General features: G+C 39.1%; 2 long non-coding RNA genes across 3 annotated transcripts in view; one reads left to right on the top strand and one right to left on the bottom strand.

The window, feature by feature from the left end:
• LOC121021297 (uncharacterized) overlaps positions 1-3,910 on the top strand; it is a 13,925-nt gene extending 10,015 nt beyond the window's left edge. Inside the window, exon 3 of the long non-coding RNA XR_005786491.1 lies at positions 3,901-3,910. This is a non-coding gene — a long non-coding RNA (uncharacterized LOC121021297). The remainder of the gene's footprint in view (positions 1-3,900) is intronic.
• Positions 1-7,984, bottom strand: part of LOC121021296 (uncharacterized) — a 25,434-nt gene that overhangs the window by 11,039 nt on the left and 6,411 nt on the right. The window lies entirely within an intron of this gene.

Raw genomic sequence — 7,984 nt, 5'->3', positions numbered from 1 at the left:
CCCACCCCCCCCACCCCACCCCACCCCACCCCGCCCCACCCCCGCCACCTCGCCACCGACTCCTCTCCCCGTCTTTCCTTTGCAAGGATCCTTATAGTTTCACTGGGCCCATCCGAAGACTCCCTCAATATCCTAATCTATGCCGCCGCATCTTTGCCAAGTCCCTCTGGACAATGAGGTCATTCATGAGTCCTGCTGAAGACGTGGGCGTCCTTGAGCAGGCACTGTTCCTCCTACCACACCGCCCATTATTAACGAGTCAGATCCCCCTAAACTTAGCATTACTCTTCTGAAATGCAAACATCATCTGCTTCTCTTTACACCACCAGGCTCAGGAGACAGGTGCGTGCATGAGGGCCCTCAGGTAAATGCAATGGTAAAAAACTCTTCTTTTGTCTCGAGGTTTCTCCCCGTATTCATAAAATACTGCCAAGTTATCAGTTTGCAAGTAAAGTAAAATCTCTGGCCCTCCACAGTTTCTAGTTACCATGAGTTTTCAGATTTGGGTATCTGCCCGATATTTTCTAGAAAATGAATGAAATAAGCCTGTCAGGGTAAACAACAGAATTTGTTGCAATGGGAAAACTTCAAACTTTCAAATGAAAATCAGAATTTTGGATAATCTCAGTCAGTCACCATGACTCCAGCAGCCTCCCAGTACATAATGGCTTTTCTGCTGAGAGTGATAATGATATCAGCAAGTATGATTGCCTAATGCTGGATAACAACATTTGGAAGAAGAACGTAAGTCAGTGAATTCAGTATTTTCCACAGGACAATGCATTACAAGATGACTGAAAGGTATAGGATCCATCTGAACCATGAAATACAGCATTGGGTTTCCACGGGACCCGTTAAAATTTTTTGGTAGCACTGTAGACTCCAAACTGTGGAGTCCTTGGTGCTTTTTAAGGAGTTTTAAGAATAAAATGAAGTAACATTTAGATAACTTCTTAGGCCTGAGAAATTAAGAACTGCCGCCCTCAGGTGTAAATAAGGACACACACACAAGAAGATGGCAGGAATAAAAACATAATCTAAGAAGAATTTGTACCTTACAAATGATCTGGCAAATCCAATTTTAGGGGAAATGCCCTGGCACTACGTGGGACAACAGGACCAACCACTTCCTTCTTGGTCAACTATAACTCATAAGTAAGTTATATTTATTTTTTAAGTGACTGGCATTCCCAAGCCAGGATAATCCAAATAGGAGGTGAGGAAAAATGAATCCTAAGCATTTCCCCTTGCTCTTCTTCACTGCTCTGATTAAACCATCTGGAACAGTGATATAATCCCTCATTTAATACTCAGAAATCCTTTACAGGCAGGTATAATGAACAGTCCCGGTGATGAGCAATTTTAAGAAGTCTGTCCATGTACAAGAACCAAAGATATGGACAAATGAAAATGAATTATCATTATGACCTATCACATTCTGAAGAGTAAGTTCTTCTGAAAGTGGTAATTGAGCTCTGGTAGGCAATAATATATGGACAAAATAACTTAGTAGGAGTTACCACAAATACTCCCTGCTGGCAGGCAAAGCATCTGGGAGAAGAAATATAAGTGCTAAATACAGGGATGAAGAAATCTAATTTTCTGCAGCACTGAAGAAGCCAAAATTGACCAAAATAGTTTGGCAAACGGTCTGTTATGAAAAGGGTCTTATAGAGTTTCTAGTTTTATAATCTCCATGCTAGTAGTATACATACTAGTAGATTCCTTATAGACGAATTCTAAAATGATAGTATATTAGACTGAGTACTTTGCCTTTTAAAACAATCACAGAGGGTTACATATTTCAGATTTCATACCTGTGGCTGTTTTGTCTATAAAACTACGATGAGCTAAAAACCACATCTAGCTCTAACTATATATAATTCAATGACTATTTGTACTCTGAGAGATACAGGTACAAATCTGTATTGATACTGGCAGCCAAAATAATCAGGAATCCAAAGATTTTAACGTCCACTGAAATATGCTTGGACCTGACCTATTTTGCAGAGTGGCAGGGGTTGAGTCACACAACTAGCATCTTTAAAGCCAGACAGTCCTAAAATATAAGATGGTCCTCTACTTTTATGGGTTAGCTAAGTGCATCATCTGTGTCCCAATTTTCTGAAGCCACCTTTCTCCAGCTCCATGTGGACCAATCATCATGCCATTTTGAAACATCAATGCTTTTTTCATTTGTCCTACTTTCCCAGACCACTTTAGCGTTTGTTAACACACAATTGTGGACTTTCTTCAACAGAACTTAAAAATGGGTCTCTCTACTTCACACTTTAAACAATGGTCAACCTGTAATTTACCTAAGTTACACTTTGAGGTGCTTTTTCCGAGAATTCCAGTGCACCCATACCTCCAAATCTGTATCCAACGTCCACGTGGGGCTCAAATGAGTGAAACCACAGGTATGAAGCCTAGACGGTTCACAATCCACCTGGTCTCTAGATCTCACGAGATTTCTTGACACTTCCTAATCACATCCTACCCTTAATTAAATTTATTTTCATTTAGTAAAACTATTACTCATTTACTTGCCACCAATATTTGCTCACACTCAGCAAGAAGGTTTTGCCCGTTATACCCTTAACAACTGGGGATTGTGCTAATAAGAGAGAGCATGAGACATATGGAACAGATAATGGTCTTAGAGCCAAAAGAGCCCAATATTTTCACATATCACTTACCACGTCCTGTGCAGCCATGGTGAGAGCTAAACACTTGTTACCTCATCTGTAAACTGGATGGACAGTACCTACCTTATAGAGTTGTGAGAAAATTTGCTATGATGAATATAAACTGCTGGCCCACGGCAGAACTACTGTAATAATTTGTGAATGAGGAATTCTGTAAGATGCATGCTATGTTAGCTTCTTATTACTGTTGTTAACAAGTTACTATCAACCTAATGCATTAAAAATTCACATTTATCATCTTACAGTTATGAAGATCAGAAGCTCTCAGGCCTCCTTCTCGAGGCTCTCAAGGAGATGGTTTTCACACCTTTTCCAAGTTCTAGAGACCACTCCTTTCTCCACCTTCAAAGTCTGCAGCAGATTCTTCAGATCTCTCTCTGATACCTGCCCACATCTCCTTCTCTGAGTCTCACACTCCTGTTTTCCCATTATAAGGGTGCATGTGTTTACACTGAGCCCACCTACCCAAATAATCCAGAACAATCTCCCCATCTCAGCACACCACTTAATCATAAGTGGGAAGTTCCTTCTGCAGGATAATATACCCACAGGTTTCAGAAATTTTTTTCTCTTACCACATGTTAACACAACAACATTTCTTAAAGAAGAAATGATGTTCTATGGCATAAATTCTAGAAGCTATTATTCCCCACCACACCAGTCTACCTTATAGAAGTAGAAAAAATGTCATCATAACAAGTAAATATTGCTTATAGCAGGTTAAGCGGTGGAAAGTGGGAAGACGGGAGGGGCATTCTGGAAACAGAATTAAAATCAATTCCCAAGACCATAAACATTAACAAAAGTATTGTGGTAGCACAGGGAGACCACATTGGTTATCTGGTAAATCTTTTCCATCAAAGAGCAGAATTTACACAGTCGTAACTACCAACATAAATTCAACTAGGTCATGGATAAAACCACAAAACTATAATCTCTGGGTCTGAATGGATACTAAAGGTCACCTAGTATCTATATCTACTCTCTTTAGTGCTGCTGAATACTAACATTAAATTGGTATATGCTTTAGATGTTTTAAATACAGTCACACCCATCTGATTATCTGAAAGTTACTTACAATCATATTGGGACCATGGGGAAAAGGAGACGTAAGAAGAAAAAGGAGGAGAAGGAATTTATTTGGGACATTACTTTAAACTCTACTTTACATAAACAACAAGCGTCCCTGAAGCAAGGTCTGTCATTTGCACTATCAATTATACAATTATGTATCAATTCTAGATAGTCTACAGATAACTCTAGACAATCACAATTGTATACTAACTATAGATAATTCATTAGGAGCTATTTCACCTAACCAAGTTTAAAAAAACAAAAAACAAAAAACAAAAAACATTAACTAAGTGTGTTATCTGGATACCACTGCTTTACAAAATTAAGCTTATGCAAGAGGGAGGGACATGACTGAAAATAATGAGGCAGGTTTTCCATAAACCCATTCCTCCACTAAGGCAATGATTAAGCTCCCCAAAACTGTCCAAATACACTTTTTTTTTTTTTTTTTTTTTTTTTTTTTTTTTAAGTCTGGAATATAAAAAAAACAACCACCAGGGGGGGGCTAAACGAAGAAAGCAGCTACTGCATATCTGTAAGAGGACAGCGTGACTTTATAATTACCTGCCTAACATACACTAACCACAGCTGGAAAGCGGCTAGCATTCCTGGTGTGGTTTGCTGGTGGCAGAGTGGCTAATAGAAACCTTGTTCTTAAGAGCACTGATGATGGGTTTTGACCCATACAGTGGCTCCAAAGGAGCCTTTATTTTGCTACTCTCAAAACGAACTCCCTTGGGCTGGTATAGCCTCCGAGTGCCAGAGTTGTAGTTAACAGCCACAGCCACCATTCCGGGCTAAGAATAACAGGTAAGGCAAACAACCTAAAAATGAGAAGGTTGGAGAAGAAAGGTAGATGGAACAGAGCTTTCAAAAGGCTCCAGGTATACCAGGGAAATCCAGAAGACCAGACATATGTAAGAGCAGGATATGCTCAGAAAAGACCTTAAAGATCCTAAGGTTTTACATCCTGCTATGTTCAAGGAGGAAGTATGCGCTAAGGCAAGTTTTAAATGGCCTAGTCAAGCGTTAACGGAGTTCCCTAAATGAAACCCACTTGTAAAGACTGAGTTTGGTTTTTGTTTTTGTCACTCCCAGCTTTCAAGGAAGTTATCTTTCATATCATTATCTAAAACAGATGACTTCCAAGACCATACAAAGTATATATTATTTTCGCAAAACAGCTCTCCATAAAGAAACCATAAAAAGTTAACTGAACAAACAACTATAATCTATCACAAGCAGCAAGAACCCTAGCTAGTGGGGGAAAGATTCTGGTATCCACAGTTCAGTACTCACAACTGCACATTTCTTACTCACTGCCTTCTCTTGACCAAAGTTCAGTCAACCTTCTTTCCATTCCACAGACCCCTAATTTCAGGCTTACCCATGAGTAAGCACTAAAACACAGATTATTCCCCCTATTAAGAAGTCACCCCAAGTAAGAGCTGAGACACACAGCCCATCATGCCATATGCTCACTTTCTTTGCTTGCTCATTTCCCCTGAAAAAGTTTTTACTAATCTTGCTTATCCTCCCAATAAAAGAAAAACCACTCTCTGACTGAGATACTTTCAGATTTCTACAATCAGAATGTTCTCCATATTGCACCGGTCTCTTTAAATAAGGTGTCTTCTTACCAAATCAGAATTTGTTTTTGTTTGATAGTAACATTCGCCACATTTAGTTGCCAACAAAAAACTATAATGTGTGCAAAGAAACACGGAACTATGGGCAAATCACAGGAATAAAACAAAGTAAGAGAAAATGTCCCTTAGGAAACCTTGGTGTTGAACTAATTACATGCATGTTTTGAATTACCTGCTGGTGTAAATATGTTACTGAGAAAGTTTTAAAAATAATAAAATGTACGGGGTGCTTGGGTGGCTCAGTCAGTCGAGCGGCCAGCTTCAGCTCAGGTCATGAACTCAGGTCATGGGTTCAAGCCCCGCGTCAGGTTCTGGGCTGACTCCTCGGTGTCTGGAGCGTGCTTCAGATTCTGAGTCTCCTTCTCTCTGCCTCTCCCCTGCTCATGGTCTGTCTGTCTGTCTGTCTGTCTGTCTGTCTCTCTCTCTCTCTCAAAAATAAACATAAAAAAAATAAAATAAAATTTATATGGACAAAGTGAGAAATCGGGAAAACAATGTATGTACAAAATAACAGCATCAGTAAATAAAAGTCAAAAAAAGAACCACAAACAGAAATTCCAGACCCGAAAAGTACAGTAACTGAAATGAAAAACTCATGAAAAAGAGATCCAACAGCAGAGTTTTTAGCAGGCAGTAAAATCAGTAAACTGGAAGTCAGGTCAACTGAAATGGTACAGTGTGAGAAACTGTATGAAAAAGTGTGAGAAAGAAGAATGAAAAGAATCAACATGCTTAAGAGAACTGTAGGCATACCAGCATACACATGATGGGAGTTAATGAGGAAGTGAATACAGAAGAGCAGAAAAAAATATTTGAAGAAAATAACAGCCACTACGAGACAATAAAAAGTGAAAAAATTTCTCGTATCTGATAAGAACTATTAATCTACACATACAAGGAGCTCAACAAACTTAAGATACGATAAATTCAAAGTCTGTCCTTCAAAACAAAAGAGGGCATTAAACATCTCCAGACAAACAAAAGCTGGGGGGATGGTGACAAATGGTAAGTGGAGTAATTGTGTTTGTCGATCATTTCATAATGTATTAATATGTTGAATCAGTATGCTGTATGCCTGAAAATAATATAATATTGTACATCAACCACACTTCAATAAAAGTAAATAAAATGATAAATTCAAAGCAAAAGAGAAGGAGAAAATACTTTATTACCAGACCCACACTACAAAAAATGAAAATGAAGATCAGATTTGAGACATTTGAAAATGAGACAGAGGGGCGCCTGGGTGGCGCAGTCGGTTGGGCGGCCGACTTCAGCCAGGTCACGATCTCGCGGTCCGGGAGTTCGAGCCCCGCGTCAGGCTCTGGGCTGATGGCTCAGAGCCTGGAGCCTGTTTCCGATTCTGTGTCTCCCTCTCTCTCTGCCCCTCCCCCGTTCATGCTCTGTCTCTCTCTGTCCCAAAAATAAATAAACGTTAAAAAAAATTTTTTTTAATAAATAAATAAATAAAACTGACCAATATACACAAAAAGAAAGGAGGAAAAAAAAATTCTACACTACAAAAAAAACACAAACACAGAAGAAAAGGCAGTAACAGAAGGAAAAAAGACTCCTACCAAACAAATAAAAAATTAGCAGAAGTAAATTCATCCCGGTTAGTAATTACGTTCAATGTAAATGGAGTAAACTCTCTAATTAAGGGGCCAAGTACGACACATGGATTTTAAAAATGAATAGTCCGGGGCGCCTGGGTGGCGCAGGCGGTTGAGCGTCCGACTTCAGCCAGGTCACGATCTCGCGGTCCGTGAGTTCGAGCCCCATGTCGGGCTCTGGGCTGATAGCTCGGAGCCTGGAGCCTGGAGCCTGTTTCCGATTCTGTGTCTCCCTCTCTCTCTGCCCCTCCCCCGTTCATGCTCTGTCTCTCTCTGTCCCAAGAATAAATAAACGTTGAAAAAAAAATTAAAAAAAAAAAATGAATAGTCCAACTAACCGTTTTCTACAATAGACTCAGATACAAGGACACAAACAGTATGAAAATGAAAGCATGGGGAAAGGATACTTCATAAAAGCAGTAACTAAAGGAAAGGTAGAGGGGCAATGCTAAAATGAGAATCGGCTTTAAGGCAAAACTTGTTACAAAAGGCAAAAGCATCATATTTTCAAAAAAATGTCAATCCACAAAAATTAACAATTACAACTTTACATACATCTAACAGAACCCCAAAATATATAAGCACTAATAAACACAACAAGGGAAAAACAGGTAATTCTGTAATAACAGAACCCAATCAAAGCCATCGTCTTAACAGAGGAACAAGGGAGTCACTTGGGTTTTAACTGCCCCAATATTTAAAAAATAACCGAATAATTACACATTATTTCTGCTTCCTGAAAATATAGGGGAGAAAAGAGGAAAAGAGGTTTACCTTGAGAAGTATTTTTTTTTCCAAGCCAGTGAGAAAATTTAAAAATTAAAGAATGTACCTAAAGGTGACTTCTGCAGATAGCAGATGTTCACCCAACCTGAAATTAAAAAAAAAGAAAAGAAAAGAAAAAAGAAAGAGAGAGAGAGAGAGAGAGAGAGAAAGAGAG

The sequence above is a fragment of the Herpailurus yagouaroundi genome, unplaced genomic scaffold (genome assembly GCF_014898765.1).
Source record: "Herpailurus yagouaroundi ecotype Mexico unplaced genomic scaffold, PumYag 291, whole genome shotgun sequence".
In the NCBI taxonomy this organism is placed as follows: Eukaryota; Metazoa; Chordata; class Mammalia; order Carnivora; family Felidae; genus Herpailurus; species Herpailurus yagouaroundi.
Note: the sequence above shows the minus strand (reverse complement) of the source record. Positions and strands in the feature narration are given on the sequence as shown.